Below are 22,470 nucleotides of genomic sequence, written 5' to 3'. Positions count from 1 at the left end.
CAACCTATCAAGTATGCAACTGGGGCTCAAGTGATGCCACTGAAGTAGTGTCTGTGGGGCCCAATTTTTGGGAAAAAAGGGAGACTCTGCTTGCAGTCTCCTTGCTGTGTTTTACTTGATTTTAGAAGGGCATCCCATGCCTATATCTGTGTCTCCTCCTCTTTTTCCTCATCCAGCTGTTTAGTTTTCGAATGGGTATTTGTCCTTGTCACTTTCCCATGTGTTTGTGTTGTCTTGGGAGTTGTTTGTCACCTTTTGGACACCTTTGAGGGTGTTTTCTAGGTGTTTTTAGATGTTTGTGATTGCCTCCCATTGTTTTCAATGGGGTTCGAGAAGTTCGTCGAACGGTTCACCGAACCAAACTCGAACGCGGCCTCCGTTCAACGAACCAAACCGAACTCGAGCCTCTAGAGGTTCGCTCATCTCTAATCGCAAGTGCTCCAACAAGTGGCCTCTCCTCCAATTCAACCTGAAAATCAAAAAAACAACAGTTCTCTGAGTTTTCACCGCAATCGCACTTGCTTTCTCCCAGCTCTCAAGTATTGACCTGCCCTGCAGAGTATGGTGTAGCAGAGATGGGTGAGTCTGCAGAGCTGTTCAGTCAAACTATATGACCCTGATGACCAAGTTTCTGAGCATAATGTAGACCCTCATTCACAAACTGTAACACTTCTTGGTGGAGACAATGAGGAACATACTGATGACAATGAGACTCAGATACCTGATTGGAATGACAACTTATCTATTCAGTCAGGGCAGGAAGAGGTTAGGTCTAAGGGCAAGGGGAGTGCAAACACAACGGTTGATGATGAAGTTCTAGATCCCACTTACTGTCAACCCACAGTCAGGCATTCGAGGAGGTCAGCAGAGGTGGTGGAGGAGGATGAGACTGACGACGAGGTTAGCTTGCGCCTTCCTGGACAAAGACGGAGTACTGGCAGCACGTTAACAACTGCATCCTCAGCCACAACTCTGCCTATGAGCACAAGTCGGGGTGGATCTGCAGGTCGCATGGGCTCTAATAGTTGCATTACCTGATTCTTTTTTGACATCGCAAAGGATCACCCAACTCATGTGATCTGTAGGCTTTGTCGCCAATCTGGAAGTTGAGGCCAAAAACTCACTAGTTTTACCACTTTGTCCATGAACCGTCACATAAATAACAAGCATAAGTCCCAGTGGCAAGCTCACTGTGCTACAATGCGGCCTAGCGGAGTGGGACAACCACCGTCTGCCCCTTCTACTGCATCCGTGCGCTCTTCATCCTCTATGATTGTGGGGACAGCTGTCACACATGTTTTTCTATGCAGACCTTCCACCTCTGTAACCGCAACAGGCAGTTTGCTTGGCAGGTCATCATCAGTTGTTTTGGGAAGGGAAACTGGTGCTGTTGTAGAGCTCTCTCAGACATCGAGAGCACCAACTTTGGATGAAGGCAATATCATGTCTCCGCCTGCACTTTCTTCACAGACCACCACTTTTCCAGGAACACTCTACTCCTCACTATTTCCGCACAGCAGCCAGATCTCGGTCCCTCAGATGTGGACAATTAAAAGGCCATTTCCTCTGAGCCATGACAAAGCTAAGTTGTTGACTTTCACCGTCAGCAAGCTCTTGGCTTCAGAAATGCTTCCTTTCCGCCTGATGGACACAGAGGATTTTCGAGACCTTATGTCTTTCGCAGTGCCCCAGTACCAGATGCCCAGTCGCCACTACTTCTCCAAGAAAGGTGTGCCTGCTCTACATCAGCATGTCGCACACAACATCACCACTTCCTTGAGAAACTGTGTGTGACCGGGTGCATTTCACCACCGATACTTGAACCAGTAAGCATGGACAGGGGCGTTACATGTCGCTGACTGGGCACTGGGTAACTATGGTGCGAGATGGAGAAGAGTCTGCAGTACAAGTCTTGCCGTCCCCATGACTTGTGCGTCAATCCTCTGTATGTGGAAGTTCCTCCACTGCTTCTGCCTCCTCAACCTCATCTGGGTGCTCCACCTCCGCCCCAAGCCTGCCTGGTCAGGCCACCGGCATTGTATCTGCGGACAAGAAATCCCGCACACCTCCTTACTATGCTGGCAGCAGAGCTCAACGGCATCAGGCGGTCTTTACCTTGAAATTTCTTGGAAATAAGAGTCACACAGCTGAGGAGTTGTGGTCAGTTCTTGCGAGCGAGTTTAGTAAATGGTTGTCTCCACTCAACCTGCAGCCAGGGAAGGCCATGTGCAACAATGCTGCAAACCTGGGTGCGGCCCTATGCCGGGGCAAGGTGACACACGTGCCTTGTATGGCTCACGTGTTGAACCTTGTTGTCCAGCAATTTGTAACCCAATATCCCGGCCTAGATGGGCTTCTGCACAGGGCACGGTCATTCTCTGCTCACTTCCGCCGTTCAACCGGCGCAGCTGACTGATTTCCATCACTCCAGAAGTCTTTTGTCCTGCCGATTCATCACCTGAAATGCGATGTTCCGAAATGCTGGAATTCGACTCTCCACATGTTGCAGCGACTGTGGCAGCACCGCCGAGCCCTGGTGCAATATGTTATGACGTATAGCCTGGTCCAACGAGATGCAGAGGTGAGGCAGATCATGCTGCTGGAGTGGTCTCAGATCAAAGACCTATGCACCCTTCTGCACAGTTTCGACATGGCGACGAATATGTTTAGCGCTGACAATGCCATTATCAGTATGACAAATCCAGTCATTTACATGCTGGAGCACACGCTAAACACTATTCGGAGTCAGGGGGTGGGATAAGAGGAAGGGGAGGAAGTACAGGAGGATTCATATGCGCAAGGGATACCAACATCTACAAGGTCCAGAAGTTCAGCATCACCAAGGCAGCAGGCATGGGACAGTGGGGGAGAGGGATCAACAAGGGCACATGGTAGTAGCCAAAATGTTGAGGAAGGTGCAGGAGATCAGGAAGAAATGGAGGACGAACTCTCGAAGGGCATGGAAGACTCAGCAGATGAGGGAGACCTTGGTCAAATTTCGGTTGAACGAGGTTGGGGGGAGATGTCAGAGGAAGAAAGCACTGTTATCACCTCGCCGCCACAAACACAGCGAGGAGTTGGTCCGCATGGATATGCAAGACACATGAGCACCTTCTTGCTGCACTACCTACAACATGACCCTAGGATTGTCCGAATTAGAAGTAATGATGAATACTGGGTTGCCACACTATTAGATCCCCGGTACAAGTCCAAATTTGGCGAAATAATTCCAGCCATAAAAAGGGACACACGTATGCAGGAGTATCAGCAGAAGCTGTTACTCAATCTTAGCTCGGCTTTTCCAGCAAACACCAGTGGTGCACGGAGGGAACCTCCCAGTTGAAACTTGCCAAGCATGGGACTATCTCGTCATTATCAGTCAAACCGTACCAGCAACACCATATCTGGTGCTGGTAACAGCAATTTTATGGAATTGTTTCATTATTTTTTTTAGACCATCCAATGCAAGGCCATAAGAGACAAGAAGTCTGACACATAGTCAACGTCTGGAGAGGATGATACAGGAGTATCTCCAAATGAACATCGATGCCATGACTTTGCAACTGGAGCCTTGCTCATTTTGGGCTTCAAATCTTGAAAAATAGCCTGAGGTCGCCACTTATGCCTTGGAGATCTTGTCGTGTCCCTTAGCCAGCGTTGTCTCTGAACGTGTCTTCAGTGCTCCTGGGTCTGTGCTGACAGATAAGTGCACGCGTCTGTCCAGTGACAATGTGGACAGACTAACGTTCATCAAGATGAACAAGTCATGGATCCACAAGGACTTTACTACCCTGTGTAATGTCGTGGGCGGAGGAGGGAATGCTGCACTCTCCCACTGCTCGGGTCCGGCTGCCGCGGCCTCTGCTGCTCGGTGGCTCGAGCGATGGGCCGGATCCCGGGGACTCGAGCGGCACTCCTCGCCCATGAGTGAAAAGGGGTTTGGTTTTGGGGATTTATTGTCCGTGACGCCACCCACGGTTGTGGTGATGTTTGTGGACACCACCGCTGCTGTGTATGGGTATCCTGGGAGCGATGACAGGGAGCAGCTTTGTTGTTATTTCTCCCCTCTGTGGGTAGGGGTTGGTTGTCCCGGGGCCCAGTGATGAGGTGTAGGACCGGGCCGGTGCAGGGCTTGGTGAGGTGCAGGGTCGCGGGGGCAGCGCTGTGCCTCACGGCACGGTGGTACTCACTCAGCCTGAGACGGTGACACAGTTCTCGGTAAAATACACAGCTGGAAAGACGGTTCCCACGGACGGCTGCTGTTGCTTTTCCCCGGTAGTTAACGGTGACTGTCACTTTTCCTGCACCTAAGTTTACTGTTGGTAGCGAAGGATTCCCACTGGTTACCCACTCCCCGACTTGGATATGGGCCGGAGGAGCCCCTCTTTGCCCGCAGGCGCTGGCCCTGAGAAACTATTGCCTTGGTGGTGGCGGTGTCTCTCTCATACGGTTGGACTGTTGCCTTCAATCGGGTCTTAGTTGTTGGGAGACGCCGAGGTCCCCTTCACTGACGGATTTGGCAAATTCACGGCGACTCCAAGCCTTGCCGGGATCCGAAAGGCCCCTGCCGGATGGTGCTGGTTTCTCCTTGTGTACCGGTCCGGTACCGCCGGGCCACCACCCGTCCGCGGTCCTCACGGTAACTCCGATCAGCCACTCCTGCAGACGGTCACCGCCGTCTGCTAACCTTTCTGTCTCAGTCCGGGGCACACACCCGGACCAACTTCAGGCTTTCAAACTGTCACTTCACTACTGCTCAGCTCCTCTCACTTTCTCCTCCAAAACTCAAGTGCCTGGTTTCCCTCCTCCAGGACTGTGAACTCCTTGGTGGGTGGAGACCAACCGCCTGGCTCCACCCCCTGGTGTGGACATCAGCCCCTGGGGAAGGCAACAAGGATTTTAGGTTTAGCTAAGGTGTACCTATCCGGGGTGTAGGGTGTGGTGATGTCATTACCTGTGACCCCTGGCTTGCCCAGGGCGTCACATTAATCCTGGGGAGAGTAAAGGCTGGCGTATTTTGGAATGTGCTTGATGCAAATCTACCTGTCAAGTTTGCAACTGGAGGACAACTGATGCCACTGAAGTGGTGTGTGTGGCCCAATTTTTGGAAAAAAGGGAGACTCTGCTTGGATTCCTATTGCGGTGTTTTACATGTTTTTAGAATGGCATGACATGCCTATATCTGTGTCTCCTCCTCTTTTTACTCGTCCAGCTCTTTTGTTTTCGCATGAGTATATGTCCTTGTCACTTTCCCATGTGTTTGTAGTGTCTTGGAAGTTGTTTGTCACCTTTTGGACACCTTTTGAAGGTGTTTCTATGTGTTTTTATGTGTTTATGTTTGCCTCCCATTGTTTTCAGTGGGGTTCGAGTGGTTCGTCGAATGGTTCGTCGAATGTTCGTCGAATGGGGCCTCCATTCGACGAACCAAACCGAACTCGAACGCCAGCGGGCCGGCTCATCTCTAGTGAAAAACTGCAATTCACATTGGGTGACTCTCTGCTGTCGGGACAAAAAGCACTCTTAAGATTGTGTACAAGCTTGTTTCCATACTGCAGCATGCGCATGTGTAGCGCCCTGGAAAACCAGGTAGTTGAACATGTAAGCCCCCGCATAACACCCATCTCACGAAGGGTTAAATCAGCTGACCTGAAACCCTAGTCATCCCCCTCAGGGAAGGACGGAAACACCGCGGGACCAGGCGGAGAGGGAACGCCCACCTAGGGGTCTGGAGATCCAGGGTCGGGAAAACAGTGAGATGAGTTGAGGTTCAAGTGGAGTGGAGGTGCCAGCTGACAGGTGCCAGGGTCGGAGCCCTGACACCTTGGCTAGGTGGCAGACGGTAGCCAAAGTCTGCAGGAGATGGGAAGACGGCTGCAGAGATCCGAGGTGGACCGGGACAGGGTTGGAGCCTGCCGGTACTGACACCAGAGAACCGACCCGGAAACCGTGTAAACAGAGGGGGTACTTGGACCCTGAAGCCAGGACCGGCACCGATGACCTAGCTAATTAACCAATTGAGGGCAGGATTTTAGGTCCTGTCCCAACCTAAGTCCCGAAAAGTAAACAACCACCCACAGAGAGGCATAGGGCCACCGCCAGGGCCTGTAGATCCCAAGGGTCGGCATCAGACGGGCACAGCTCCCAACCAAAGGACCGGGAGCGGACTCCCAAGTTTCACACCGGGAAGTCCTACCTACAAAACTCTGAGTGCAGAAGAGAGAGACTTTGACTACCAACCCGGGTGTGGGATCAGATACACCCGTCTGTGGCAGCCGGCCACCATCACCTTGGTTTACCACAGGACTTGTGTGCTTTCTTTGACCGTGAGTAACACCCCCGGCCTGGCCGGGTGCGCCGGCCCCTGCACTCACCATCCTCAACATAGAGACACTGGGCCCCGGGACATCCATTCCTACCGACGGAGGGGTTAACATCCAGCTGCCAGCCTAATGTTCCCGGGGTGGTGCTGCATCTCCCCACACACCATGGGTGGCGTCACAGACATCTTACAAACAATCCCCTTTTATTCGGAGTGTCCGTGCGACCCCCGGGTCCGGAGGACCCCTCGAGCCGCACCGTATTTCCGGATCCGAGCAGCATCGGCTGCTGGCACGGGGGCGGCACACATGTCCCTTTCCAGGGTAAACGCATCTGTCAAAATTTACTCTTGTACGTAGATCTAACAGAGCAGTTGTCTGTAGTGACAAGGGTGTCAGAGCAAGATGCTAATACCTTTCACTCATCCACTTACCTCTTGACTATTTGTTGTCCCACAAGCTTTGGAGATTCCAAGACTTGTAGAGCAGCCCCTTGTCCATCTGCCCTTGCTGTCACCAGAATTATCCAGTGCCCAGTGAGCGAGATGTAACGCCCCTGGCTATGCTTGCTCATCTAGGTGTCAGTGGTGAAATGCACCCTTTCAGACACAGAGTTTTTTTGAGGAATGGGTGATGTTGTCTGCAACATGCTGGTGTAGTGCAGGCACAGATTTATTACAGAATTAATGGAGACTGAGCAACTGGTATGCGAGGACCGACAAAGCCATCAGGTTTCTGAAAACGTCTGTGTCCAGCATGCGGAAAGGCAGCAGTTTAGATATGGTGAAGTTCAAGTTCTTAACTTTTGCACGTGTAGGGGGAAATGATCTTTTACATGATCACAATTGTGGGACTGAGGGCTGGCTGCTGTGCTGCGAGAGGGTGGAGTAGGGTGTACCCGACAAACTGGTGGACTGTGAGAGAGGTGTAGGCAGACATGTTATGGTGGATTGAGAAACATGTGGTATGCTCGGTGATTCAGATGGGTGAAAAACACCTGGCATATCCACTTCCATAGCAGCTGAGGCGCTCTCATTCATCTTGAATGTAGCAGGTAAAGAAGTGGAGGTTCTGTGGCCACAGACCTGTGGGAGAACATATTTGACAGTGGTGGAGGAGGAAGCAGCAGATGCGGTTGGTGGGGTGGCCAATGGTTGGGGATGCCCGCTAGGCCGTGTATTAGCGCCGTGTGATTTCCAAAGTAACATACAGTTAGGTCCAGAAATATTTGGACAGTGACACAAGTTTTGTTATTTTAGCTGTTTACAAAAACATGTTCAGAAATACAATTATATATATAATATGGGCTGAAAGTGCACACTCCCAGCTGCAATATGAGAGTTTTCACATCCAAATCGGAGAAAGGGTTTAGGAATCATAGCTCTGTAATGCATAGCCTCCTCTTTTTCAAGGGACCAAAAGTAATTGGACAAGGGACTCTAAGGGCTGCAATTAACTCTGAAGGCGTCTCCCTCGTTAACCTGTAATCAATGAAGTAGTTAAAAGGTCTGGGGTTGATTACAGGTGTGTGGTTTTGCATTTGGAAGCTGTTGCTGTGACCAGACAACATGCGGTCTAAGGAACTCTCAATTGAGGTGAAGCAGAACATCCTGAGGCTGAAAAAAAAGAAAAAATCCATCAGAGAGATAGCAGACATGCTTGGAGTAGCAAAATCAACAGTCGGGTACATTCTGTGAAAAAAGGAATTGACTGGTGAGCTTGGGAACTCAAAAAGGCCTGGGCGTCCACGGATGACAACAGTGGTGGATGATCGCCGCATACTTTCTTTGGTGAAGAAGAACCCATTCACAACATCAACTGAAGTCCAGAACACTCTCAGTGAAGTAGGTGTATCTGTCTCTAAGTCAACAGTAAAGAGAAGACTCCATGAAAGTAAATACAAAGGGTTCACATCTAGATGCAAACCATTCATCAATTCCAAAAATAGACAGGCCAGAGTTAAATTTGCTGAAAAACACCTCATGAAGCCAGCTCAGTTCTGGAAAAGTATTCTATGGACAGATGAGACAAAGATCAACCTGTACCAGAATGATGGGAAGAAAAAAGTTTGGAGACGAAAGGGAATGGCACATGATCCAAGGCACACCACATCCTCTGTAAAACATGGTGGAGGCAACGTGATGGCATGGGCATGCATGGCTTTTAATGGCACTGGGTCACTTGTGTTTATTGATGACATAACAGCAGACAAGAGTAGCCGGATGAATTCTGAAGTGTACTGGGATATACTTTCAGCCCAGATTCAGCCAAATGCCGCAAAGTTGATCGGACGGCGCTTCATAGCACAGATGGACAATGACCCCAAGCTTACAGCCAAAGCTACCCAGGAGTTCATGAGTGCAAAAAAGTGGAACCTTCTGCAATGGCCAAGTCAATCACCAGATCTTAACCCAATTAGCATGCATTTCACTTGCTCAAATCCAGACTTAAGACGGAAAGACCCACAAACAAGCAAGACCTGAAGGCTGCGGCTGTAAAGGCCTGGCAAAGCATTAAGAAGGAGGAAACCCAGCGTTTGGTGATGTCCATCGGTTCCAGACTTAAGGCAGTGATTGCCTCCAAAGGATTCGCAACAAAATATTGAAAATAAAAATATTTTGTTTGGGTTTGGTTTATTTGTCCAATTACTTTTGACCTCCTAAAATGTGGAGTCTTTGTAAAGAAATGTGTACAATTCCTACAATTTCTATCAGATATTTTTGTTCAAACCTTCAAATTAAACGTTACAATCTGCACTTGAATTCTGTGGTAGAGATTTCATTTCAAATCCAATGTGGTGGCATGCAGAGCCCAACTCGCGAAAATTGTGTCACTGTCCAAATATTTCTGGACCTAACTGTATGTTGGTAGAGCAAGTGCTGGTTCATGCTGGTAGTAGTCAAAATATTGAAATTTTTGACTGCACTGAGTCGTTATTTACAATCTTGGCAGACAGAAAAATTTGGGTCATCCTTCTCAGTCTCAAAAAAAAAGCCCAGGCTAGGCAACCCTTCCTGTGAACTGCAGACCCATGACCGCTGAGGATCACAGCCAGAGTTGTGGCTGAGGATGCAGTGCTTGTTGTGGTTGCATCACTACGTATTTGTGCAAGAATAACCTCCTCGTCTTCCTCTTCCTCCTCAACCCCTGTGCTGAGATACTCAGCTGCGTGCCTCTGGGGTCACACCAAATGGGATCTCAAACCTCATCATCATCCTTTCTGTCGTCCCACTCATTACCCTGACAATCACCCTCCTCTTCCTTCCCTGGCACCACAGTACAGCACACATGCGCCTCAGGTATCTTAGTCTCATCATCATCCCCTCCACACCAGGGCTTAACATTTGGTGATGAGTTTCTGGATTCTGCTCAGAACCTACTTTGTCCGACCCTGGATACAACTCACAAAGAGTTTGAACTTTGGTGCAAATGCTTTCCGTCTCTTGAGTCTGAGAATCATGTGTAAAAAACTCTGCAGGCTCGCTGATCTGTTATTTCCCATATTTAGTTGAGCAGTTAGAGAGTTGCGACATGGCGGAGGACAAACAAGGGTAATTGGTGTGCCAACTTTGAGGACTGTACTGTGTGTGAAGCTGAGGTGGAGGAAGAGTAGTAGAGGCCACTTGATGCAGCGCTTGCCATCCACTCTAGCACATGCTCTTTCTCGCCCTCATCTACTAGTCATACAGCTGCCAAAGAAAGGGAGTAGAGTAGCCCATCAATTAACAGAAGCTGTCAGTTGTCTTTGGGTAGCACAAGCTGGTATTTGTTCAGTAGACCTTTCAGAAATGTTAACCCCTACCCCATGTGCGCTTTGAACACCACGCTTATTCCCCCTTCCACCACGTCCTCAGAGTTTTCCACTCATGTTTGAGGTACCCTTTCCTACTTTTAAGAAGCTATTTCACAAACTTAGTCCCACACCTGTCAGTCACCTATCAGTAAATGAACAACCACCATTTAGGTGATTAAATGCCTATTTTGACCTGGAGCACAAATTGCACCCTATATAGAAGCAGAAATAGCAAATTGGAGCAGGAACACAGATTTGAGCTTATTTGAATGCAGAAATAGCAGCTTGAAGTTGGAACACAGTTGAGGCCTAATTCATAGGGTGGCATGGTGGCTCAGTGGTTAGCATTGCAGTCTTGCAGCTCTGAGGTCCTGAGTTCAAATCCCACCAAGAACAACATCTGCAAGGAGTTGATATGTACTCTCTGTGTTTGCATGGGTTTCCTCCCACACACCAAAGACATGCTGATAGGGACTTTAGATTGTTAGCCCCAATAGAGACAGTGTTGGAAAACATAATGTAAAACACTGTGGAGTTAATAGTGCTATATAAGTTAATAAATATTATTATTCAGATACAGAAATAACAATTTGGAGCTGGGACACAGATGTGGCCCTATTTAGATGCAGAAACAGCAATTTGTAGCTGGAACACAAATGTGACCTTATTTGGATGCAGAAAAAGCAATTTGGAGCTTGAATATAGATGTGGCACTATTAGGTGCCGAAATAGTAATTTGGAGTTGGAAAACAGATGTGGCCCTATTTAGAGAGGAAATAGCAATTTGGAGCTGGGACACAGATGTTGCCCTATTTAGATGCAGAAATAGCAAGTTTTAGCTGGAGCACACGATTAGCTATAACTAGATAATGAAATGCCGATTTATGGCACTCAACATTCCCTACACTGCATGTCTGTATTCTACACTTTCACCGTACGTCCTAACTATCTCAACTACCTATCATTAAACTCCTAGCTAAGCTATCTGTCTAGCACCTTCCCTAAAGCGGGCTTTACACGCTACGATATATCTAACGAGATGTCGGCGGGGTCACGTCATAAGTGACGCACATCCAGCATCATTAGTGATATCGTAGCGTGTGACAGCTATGAACGAGCAGAAATACTCACCTTCTCGTTCATCGCTGACAAGTCGCTCATTTTCTAAAAATTGCACGTCCGGTTGTTCATCGTACCCGGGGCAGCACACATCGCTTCGTGTGACACCCCGGGAATGATGAACACAGCTTACCTGTGTCCCGCCGGCAATACTGAAGGAAGGAGGTGGGCGGGATGTTTACGTCCCGCTCATCTCCGCCCCTCCGCTTCTATTGGCCAGCCTCTGTGTGATGTCGCTGTGACGCCGAACGTCCCTCCCCCTTCAGGAAGTGGATGTTCGCCGCCCACAGCGAGGTCCTTAGGAAGGTAAGTACGTGTGTCGGTGGATTAAAACATTGTGTGACACGGGCAACAAATTGCCCATGCCGAACAAACGATGGGGGCGGGTGCAATCGCAAATGCGATCGCACAAGAAATTGTATGGTGTAAAGCAGCCTTAAGCTTTAGCAATCACAAAATGGTGCTAACGCCACATGTCCACATTTCATATGCAGAGAGACATGGGACTATGGCAGCCAATGACACAAGCCTTTGTGTCTGAACGTTGTAAATGTTTTCTGTGCCCTGAATGGATTCTGGAAAATCCACTGATAAAGTTAAGAAAAAAAAAAGTCTGCCACTCCTCTGAGCTCTCCTCAATGCCTCCCCTCATTAAACACGTTACCCCGCTCTTCATACAGTCCCACTATAGTAGCCAAAGTAATAGTAAAGTACAGTGGAACTTCGGTTTACGAGTAACTTGGTGTTGAAGTGTTTTGCTATTTGAGCAAAGCTTGCTGTAAATTTGTAACTTGGTTTACAAACAAGTTTTGCTGTATGAGCAAAATACCGCACACACTTTCAGATCCGCATGCAAAAATACACACAAACACATATTATGTGCCTCGCCGGCCTCATACCTGGTTCTTGTAGTCCACCAGTATGTGGATCTGGTAACCAGCCCAACCAATACAGGAGCTGCTGCTGTGCTTCCCAATGTCACTGCGCTGACTAATCAGAGCCACTGACGTCAGCGCCCTGGCCAATCAGAGGCAAGCGGCTCTTGCCTCTGATGTCAGAGCGCTGGACAATCACAGAGGCAAGCAGCTCATGCCAATGACAACAGTCGCTGAAGGCCTCACAGAGGCAAGCCTTGTATCGGCCGCCTCGGCTACTGGCGGATTGCAAGAACCAAGTCACCGAGGGAACGGAGGGTAATTGAGAATAATATGCGTGTGTGTGCGTGCATGTTTGTGCGTGTGTGCGAGTGTTTGTGCATGTGTGTGTGGAATGGCACAATAGGGGACCAGGATGGGACATGCTACAAGTTGTGGAACGAATTGTCTGAGTTCCAATGATTTCCTATGGGAAATACTGCTTTGCCAGACGAGTAAATTGGTTTACGAGCACACTCCCTGTACGGATTGTTCTCATAAACTAAGGTTCCACTGTATTAGAAAAGCCAAAAAGAAAACCATTTCTTTTATTAATCAGTATCAATAGTTGCTTATTTTTAAGATTTTTTTTATACAGTAACAGAAATAGGTTTATCAGAAAGAACCTGTTTGAAATAATATGAATTTACAAAAAACACACAGAAAGAGTTGTCTGTTTTCAGATTATTATCATTTATCCCTTTGAATGATTTCTTAAATAATTCCTTTGTAATATATACCGTAATTCTCTTGCTTAAAGTATATTGTTCGTTTTTGTAAGCTACAATCTACTACCCCATTAATTTAAAATGTTAAATAAATATTGTTTTCTGTACGCATTGGACATTTGCACACACACAATGGGACCATATTTAATATCAAAGTTTCCTAAGTAAATTTAAATTTCTTATGCTTTTTTTTTTTTTATTAAGAAAAAGGTACGTGTATGAGATTTGTTTTACAGGATCTTGAATAACACAAATGCAAATAATGTACAGTATATGTAACTATGGTATCACACTGCATATGATAGGTGATGCGCCCACGGGGTCAGGGGTTACTCGTCACCAGGCCGCGGTGCTTCTCCTGGGACGCTGCAGTGGCCTTGCCCAGTTTCGTGACCCCGGGTGTCAATAAAAGCTGGGGATGGGGATGATGGGGGTCGTTGTTCGTGACGCCACCTGTGGTGTGCGGCCAGTATTAGCCGCCGCTGTGGGACTTCTCTGCTGAGGCGGATGACAATGCAGCTCGGATGGTTCAGCTCTCCACAGGCAGAGTTGGGGCCCCAGGGAAGATGGTCATGGTAGTTGTCACCTATGGGTGCGATGATGGGAGCGCTGACAGGGATGAGACGACACACGTGGAAGAGTTCAAGTTTTTTAACTCACTGGTCACACACTGCCATTGGAGCACCGGGCTACACTGTGATGGGCCTCAGCAAATCCTGGATACTTTGGAGGTCGTGGCCGGTTGTTCCTTCTGTGCATCACCTTAAGATAGTTTCCTTCCACCCCAGCTCCTGGGCCGTGGAACGGGTCACGGGTGCCTTCTGCACTCACCGTGAACCCTGGGGTGAGGTGCAGTAACCTGTGGCGCCTGAGGCCACAGGGACGCCACACACCCCCACAGCGAATCACAGCATGTCTGCAGGCTGTAAACAAAGTTACATAGTGGAAACTGCACAATTTGGTATTACATAATAACAGAAACTTTTCTTCCCTTTATGGGAGATATGGACCCTTAAACGTTACAAACATAACACATTTCATTTGTCACATGGAAGCGGTTGACACTGTAAATGCATAATACATTATCATTAGACATTCACTTTTGGGCAATTCACCATTCCCCTTTCTCATAAGACCTTCACTTCACATAAAACATTTTCACTTTGCATAAAACTCTCATGTTGCATAAAACATTGTCATGTCATTTAAAATATTTCCCATTACATTTAAGTGCAATTACATTTAAGTGCAAACATTCTGCGGCAACTGTATGGGGGACCTGCCCTGAACCACCAACATAGGCTCTGGATGTTCTCAGAGTGTTCTGGACCCTTCCTCTCCTCTTCAGCACACCGACAGGTTTTCAGGTCTATTCTGGTAGGGTGCACAACTGGTGCAACTATTTACAAGCAAATATCCTGGCCACTCCAAGTCCGATGGCCTAGCTGTCCATTCAACACTTATCAAATCTTCTAATCAAACTATTTACAGGGACCAGGTGATCCGACATTTCAGTGCCTTTGCAGCTTACCGGGGTCGCAGGTAAGACATGGACACAATAGTCTGAGTCTCCTGGTTACAAGGTCCTCCAGTACTATGATCCATGTCCATTTCCTCCCCACAGTCCCTGTTTCCCGCACCCAATCAACCTGTACTTCCAGGGCGTACCATCCCCTCTCACCTCTTTGACGGGTGCAGGTGACGCGATCGCCGGGGTAAAGGTCGCGGTCCGGGTGTCCTCTGCTGAGGTGGGACTCCACATCCCTCTGGGACCGAAACATGTCTTTTGTCATCCCGGATTCACTGATGAATCCCCAACCCCATGCCAAGTCAAAACGGACCACCACACCATGCCTCAGCAGTCCCTGGGCTAAGGGTCACTTTTTGCGGCACCGCTGCATGGCGGCCAGGATCCTCGTGGCGTGCTCGCCATTCCTCCTGCTCCGCGAGCAGCTCCAGGAGTTGCCACTCGCAGGCCAACCTGTTTGCTTCTACCGTGATGGTGGGTTTCTGGGGAGCTTGCAGGCCTGTCTCCTTATCAACCATCGCATCCCAGGCCACACTTGGTCTGCTGCGGCCAGTTGCAACAGCCAGAGGCTCAGCCAATGGTCCCGACAGGTCACCACCACCGGCTTCCAGGACCATAGATGCTGCCACGCCATGCTCCTCCTCGGTGCCAGGTTCCTTCCCCTCTGGGGCCGGCGTCACCGTCGCTCTCATCAGGATCTCCTGCCACATCCAGATGGTTCCCTCCTGCAGGTCCAGCAACTGAGCCTGCAACCGCCTCACTTCTTCCTCCAACAACTCAGGGGTAATTACAGGTTATGTCACTGGTGCTTCCTCAGGATGACCGGGGGAGCTGGCTTCTTCCACCGCGTGCTTCTGGGTGCTCTCCACCATCTTACATCCGGTCTCTGGCTGCGCAGTCAGCCCATCTTTATGCACTCTCCAGGGGGGAGTGAAAGCTTTTCCCGCTAAGTTTCATTTCTCCCCTCTGGCCTGGGTGGTCGGGCATAGCACTTTGCGCCATTCTGTCACCCAGCCCACAAAGGGTGGACACACCCAGACGGGGGGATGGGAGGATTACACATGGCACCTGTCATTTTCAATGGCCGCCAGTGTACAGTCTTTCAGTTCACAGTCCATTGGCGCACAGTACCCGCGGTTGCGAGCACGAATTCCTGTTCATGATGCCAAGTTGATGAGCCCACGGGGTCGGGGGTTACTCGTCGCCAGGCCGCGGTGCTTCTCCTGGGATGCCGCTGTTTCCTTGCCCGGTTCTGTGACTGCAGGTGTCAATAAAAGGCTGGGGATGGGGATGATGGGGGTCGTTGGTCGTGACGCCACCTGTGGTGTGCGGCCAGTATTAGCCACCACTGTGGGACTTCTCTGTTGGGGCGGATGACAGCGCAGCTCAGATGATTCAGCTCTCCACAGGCAGAGCTGTGGCCCCAGGGAGGATGGTGGTGGTAGTAGTTGCCTATGGCGCAGGGTGCGATGATGGGAGCACTGACAGGGATGAGATGGCACACGTGGAACAGTTAAAGGTCTTTTACTCACTAGTCACACACTGCCGTTGGAGCACCAGGCTACGCTGTGATGGGCCTCAGCCAATCTCGGATACTTTGGAGGTCATGGCCGGTTGTTCCTTCTGTGCGTCACCTTTCAATGGTTTCCCTCCACCCCAGCTCTTGGGCCGTGGAACAGGTCATGGGTGCCATCTGACTCTCCGTGAACCCCTTTCTTTCCTAAGAACCCGGGTCAAGCCTCCGGCTCCAGACCATGAGCCCCAAACTTTGTGTCTTTGCTTGCTTGTCCGTTCTGGAGTCCGACCTAACTCGGACGCTGTCCGTCGAAAACGTGTTGTGTTTGTGGGGGCTCCTAACTTCCCTTTTGGGTGCCCCGCCTTCCAGGTCCCTGGACTAGTGGGCTTGAGGTCCCATACCTCGTGATGGCTACCCCAGCTCCCACGCTAGCCCGGTCCCAGTGGCAGAACCCCCATGTTATGTGTTGGTTGAGTGTGGTTGTCGTTGCTACCAGTGATGACCTCCTCCGTATCCACGATGAATACTGCACCTTGGGTGAGGTGCAGTACCCTGTGGTGCCTGAGGCCGCAGGGGCGTCACATAGACAAATAATAGGTAATTATTCAAAAGAAAAAAATTATTTAAATTGTAGAATAGTCTAGTATTACTATGACATTGCATTGATCATCATAAGCTTTCATACTGCTTTACTTTTGGGAACCTATATGACATATTGGCTGTGGCTCACTCATACACAAAACCTCAGATGCAGCTGTAACCTTTGCATTTTCACTGCCTTATAGAAGCCCTTCCATAAGTTTTTAGTTGACTTACCGTGTGTATACACTGACAAGAAGATGGGTAACAATGTTTTGAACTTTTACCTATTCAGGCTCCATATCACACCATGCACTACAGCTTTGATTGTGGGTCTACCTCAGTGTTACAGACAACCATCTTTGCTATGTCATACATGATTTTAACTTGCAATTGTTTTTATTTTTATTATTTCGGTACTATTTTATACATTCATATTTGGTTTTCAACAAAGTCTGAATTTTCTGGGCATGCTCTTGATCATATTCAAGTATGCCCTTTGTGAAATGTGATCCCTGGTCTCTTTTACGTAGTCCCAATGTTGATGCATAATCGTTGAGTTACTTGGGTATGTTTTTCTTCAACTCTACTCACAAGTGTTCAATTGGTTTGAGGTCTGAGGACAGTGGGAGAAAACCCAGCACCAGTACTGTCTGAGTGCTGCTGGGAGTGGGTGGGTGTAGTATGAGCTCCTGAAAGCCAGAGAAGTTGAACCACACCCTGCTAGTTGCCTTCTCTTTCCCCAAAGAAGAAGCAGCTTCCTAAGAAACTCCATGAAGTCCCAGGCCTCTGCCCCCCGTTAACAAGTTTCTATATAAGTAAAATATCCCTTGTGAGTATAGGTCATAGTAGACCTCAGATTAGTAATCCAGTTCAATAGATATAAGGGCATAGATAAAATCTCAAGTGCCCACATTTGATGATTCACCCATATGAAATGTAGCCCTGCTAGCATGGCATTCATTGAATAGTCTTCCAACGCGCGTTTCGCATGTGGCTAGACCGCTTTGCCAAGGATACGCCATTACTATATAATTAGCAAAAAGATTGAGTAGCAGCACTTGCAATGTAGGACGAAATACTAAAAAAAAGTATGCAAAGAAAAATTTTGCGTTTGACCTTATTTAAAGGCCATAAATAAATATTACTGTAGTTCCCTAAAATGTTTTATTTGGCCAACCTTGTTATTTTCAAATAAAATCTGTTGCATAAAAAACTCACAAGTGCCAAAATATAATTTCAGAGATAATATAACAGAAATGTGAATAGTAAAAAGTTGCACCCTAAATATGATTCCAGCTTTGAATATTATTGTAATTTTCCAGCTATGAGAAAGTCCCAAATTGGTGAAATAAATAAAAAGATTATACGAGCATTTTAACCCCTTAACGACCGTGGGCAGTAAAATTACGTCCTAGCGGTCATAATGTTACTGCCCACTGTCTGCTGGCAGCAGCTTGCCGCGATCGGCGCACATCTCAGCTGATTTTCACAGCTGAGATGTGTGCCTGCTAGGCACGAGCAGAATCGTTATCTGCTCATGCCGTTTAACCCCTGAAATAGCGCTGTCAATATCTTACAGCGCCATTATAAACGTGATCGCGGTAAAGTTTTACTTACCGCCCGATACCGGAAGTCACGTGACATGATCACGTGACTTCCGATGGTTGTCATGGTAGCACATGGTCATGTGATGACTCCTGTGCTATGGGGAGATAAGGTATACACACCAGTGACTATGTAATGGGAATACATGAAATAGCAGAAACTGCTGTGTGAATACTGACTTGAAAAATCCAATAGCTATATGCAAGAGTGAATATGTGAAAAATGGAATCTGCATTACTGCCATGAACATATGAATCAAGAGAAATTTAGCTACTGAATTGATCAATGCAATAGAGCCCCAACACTACGCCAAAGTATTTCTCTACGTTGGGGTCCCTAGCTTGTGTGTGTCCTCTCATGCAGTTAAAAAACCTACCGTGTATGGGAAGCTGAGACCCAGGCTATTTATGCGTATGATATGGATTGGCAATAGGTGTGGTTGGGGAGGGTTCACAAACGAAAAAATACTAACAAATAGGAATAACGTTTGGAACACCATTCTAAGTCCGAACTGGGTGCAAAAACCCAAAAAAACATCACTATGGGGAGATAAGGTATGCACACCAGTGACTATGTAAGGGGAATACATGAAATAGCAGAAACTGCTGTGTGAATACTGACTTGAAAAATCCAATAGCTATATGCAAGAGTGAAAATGTGAAAAATGGAATCTGCATTACTGCCATGAACATATGAATCAAGAGAAATTTAGCTACTGAATTGATCAATGCAATAGAGCCCCAACACTACGCCAAAGTATTTCTCTACGTTGGGGTCCCTAGCTTGTGTGTGTCCTCTCATGCAGTTAAAAAACCTACCGTGTATGGGAAGCTGAGACCCAGGCTATTTATGCGTATGATATGGATTGGCAATAGGTGTGGTTGGGGAGGGTTCACAAACGAAAAAATACTAACAAATAGGAATAACGTTTGTAACACCATTCTAAGTCCGAACTGGGTGCAAAAACCCAAAAAAACCATCACTATGGGGAGATAAGGTATGCATACCAGTGACTATGTAAGGGGAATACATGAATATGTTTTTTTGGGTTTTTGCACCCAGTTCGGACTTAGAATGGTGCTACAAACGTTATTCCTATTTGTTAGTATTTTTTCGTTTGTGAACCCTCCCCAACCACACCTATTGCCAATCCATATCATACGCATAAATAGCCTGGGTCTCAGCTTCCCATACACGGTAGGTTTTTTGACTGCATGAGAGGACACACACAAGCTAGGGACCCCAACGTAGAGAAATACTTTGGCGTAGTGTTGGGGCTCTATTGCATTGATCAATTCAGTAGCTAAATTTCTCTTGATTCATATGTTCATGGCAGTAATGCAGATTCCATTTTTCACATATTCACTCTTGCATATAGCTATTGGATTTTTCAAGTCAGTATTCACACAGCAGTTTCTGCTATTTCATGTATTCCCCTTACATAGTCACTGGTGTGCATACCTTATCTCCCCATAGTGATTTTTTTTGGGTTTTTGCACCCAGTTCGGACTTAGGCTGCTTTCCCACTACGTCTTTTTAACATGCGTCCTCAACGTTTTTTTGCTGCAAAAGCGGATCCTGCTTTTACAGCAAAAAACGCATGCAAACGCATGTGTTACTTTGCAGGATCCTGTCACTGGATGTTTAGGGGCGGGCATTGGAGTCATGTGATCGGGAGTGAGGGGAACTAAATGTGCCAGACTGGGAGCCGGCATCTGACAGCTGCGAGGCTCGTAACCAAGGTAAACATCGGGTATACTTGCTTGGATACCAGATATTTACTTTGGTTACAAGCGTCTGCAGCTGCTAGGAGCCGGGCTCCCTGCACACGTTACCAACGTAAACATCGGGTAACTAAGATTAGTGGTTACCCGATGTTTACCTTGGTTACGAGTGTCCGCAGCTCTCAGGTGGGGGAGAGGGAGGGGGAGAGACAGAGAGGTAGGAGAGAGACAGAGAGGTAGGAGAGAAATAGACTGATCACGGGGCTGGCTTCTGTGCATGCTCAGTAGAGCAAGCAGGATCCTGCCTATCAGAACGCCAGCGTTCACATGCGTTTGCGTGCTGTTTAGTCAGGATCCAGCAATTTGCAGAAGTTGGACGCAGCTCAAAAACGCTACAAGTAGCGTTTTTGAAAGATGTTAAAAAACTGCAAGTCGCTGGATCTTCACTATAACGCACGCAAACGCAGGTGAACGCATGTTAACGCGAGTCCATTGCAAATGCATTGAAATGAAAACGCATTTGCACTGGATCTGTTTCTGCGTTAAAAAAACGTTCAGGACGCATGTTAAAAAGACGTAGTGTGAAAGCAGCCTTAGAATGGTGTTCCAAACGTTATTCCTATGACTCCTGTGCTAGACATGAACTACTTTCACTTTCGCTTTCCACTGAGGCCAGGGAAGCAGGAAGTGCACGTATCTGCTGTTTACAGCTGTGTAGCTGTGATCAGCAGATAGTGCAGAGCGATCGGATTGCTGATCGCAATAGCTCCCCTAGGGGGACTAGTAAAATTAAAAAAAAAAGTAAAAAAAAAAGTTTTATAAAATTAAAAAAAACAAAAAAACATAAAAGTTCAAATCACCCCCCTTTCGCCCCATTGAAAATTAAAGGGTTAAAAAAATAAAAAATATATAGACATTTGGTATCGCCGCGTTCAGAAACGCCCGATCTATCAAAATATAAAATCAATTAATCTGATCAGTAAACGGCGTAGCGGAAAAAAAATTCCAAACGCCAAAATGACATTTTTTTGTCACCACAACTTTTGCGCAAAATGCAATAACAGGCGATCAAAATGTAGCATCTGCGCAAAAATGGTACCGTTAAAAATGTCAGCTCGAGTTGCAAAAAATAAGCCATCACTGAGCCATAGATCCCGAAAAATGAGAACGCTACGGGTCACGGAATATGGCGTAAAACGTGCGCCACTTTTTTCAGACAAACTTCCGATTTTTTTTAACCCCTTATATAAAAGTAAACCTATACATGTTTGGTGTCTACGAACTCGCACTGACCTGAGGCATCACACGCACACATCAGTTTTACCATCCAGTGAACAAAAACAATAGTGCCATCGCACTTTTTTTGCAATTTTTCTGCATTTGGAATTTTTTTGCCGTTTTCCAGTACACTATATGGTAAAACCTATGGTTTCATTAAAAATTACAGCTTGTTCCGCAAAAAATGAGCCCTCACATGACCATATTGACTGAAAAATAAAAAAGTTACGTCTCTCAGAAAAAGAATGGCGAATAAAAAAAACGGAAAGCGAAAAATCGTCCGGTCGTGAAGGGGTTAAAATCTCTGAATTGTATATTTCAGGAAGTATGTTGCTTTCTTGAGTAAAGTAGAAAGAAAGTTAGTGCTTTATGAATTGAAAATATTTTTTATAAAGCATGTTTACCAAAAAATGGGCTTTATTACTGGCAGATATATCATCCAAAAGGAGCCATGCCACCCCCGCACACTGCCCACTGCTCTCACTTACAAGGAACAAAACATTTTAAAAATACATTTTCAATATGTTTTCTTGGCTTGACTCAATTTGTTTCAAATCATGACGTTAGTAATGCTAGTGATATTCAAGCCTTATTAAATGTTCCATTCATACATCCTTAAAGAGAGAACAACTATTTTCTGTTTATTCATTTAAATTATTAGCAATGACTAGGGATGAGTGCACCCTAACTGGAGAGTTTGTGGGTTCATACCGAACACCGAGTGTCAGGGTCTCGGACTCGAATACGAACTTTTTAAAAAAAGTCTGTGTCCGAGTTCAGAGGTAATGTTCATATGTTAATAAAGTTTTGTAAGGTTGCAGCACTGCCAATTAGGGCTCTTCTCCACTTGCGATTTCTATGTGCGAGTGCGATACGATAGAAAATTGGATCGCAGTCGCACCAGTGTTAATCAATGAGGCTATGTCTCTTGCTAAATGTTTTACGGCACATCTCGTGCTCTTGGTGAAATCGCAGCATGCTGCGATTTCACCGAGTCTCAGCTCTCGCACCCCCATGCAATCCTATGGGAGCGAGAAAAAAAATCAAAATCCGGGTGGCATGCGCATGTCATACAGATGGCATACGCATGTCCCACGGATCCTGACACTTGCATACCGCGTCAGACAGGCTACCGGAGGAATCTCCAGTAATACCAGTCCTGGCCACGGTTACATGCACTGAACCCCGGAGCTGTCACCTGAGCTCCGGAGTGCAGCCTAAACAGAGAGCGCCGAGTGATTGATTCCTTGACGATTTCTGTTCATTTCAGCACAGCTGCAGACAGACCGGGCTGATTTCTGGAGCTCAGGTGACAGCTCCGGGGTTCAGTGCAGGTAACAGCGGCCAGGACTGGTATTACTGGAGA

Source organism: Anomaloglossus baeobatrachus, chromosome 10, assembly GCF_048569485.1.
Source record: "Anomaloglossus baeobatrachus isolate aAnoBae1 chromosome 10, aAnoBae1.hap1, whole genome shotgun sequence".
Classification (NCBI taxonomy): Eukaryota; Metazoa; Chordata; class Amphibia; order Anura; family Aromobatidae; genus Anomaloglossus; species Anomaloglossus baeobatrachus.
The sequence above is the reverse complement of the archived record's forward strand: the minus strand, read 5'-3'. Positions refer to the sequence as shown.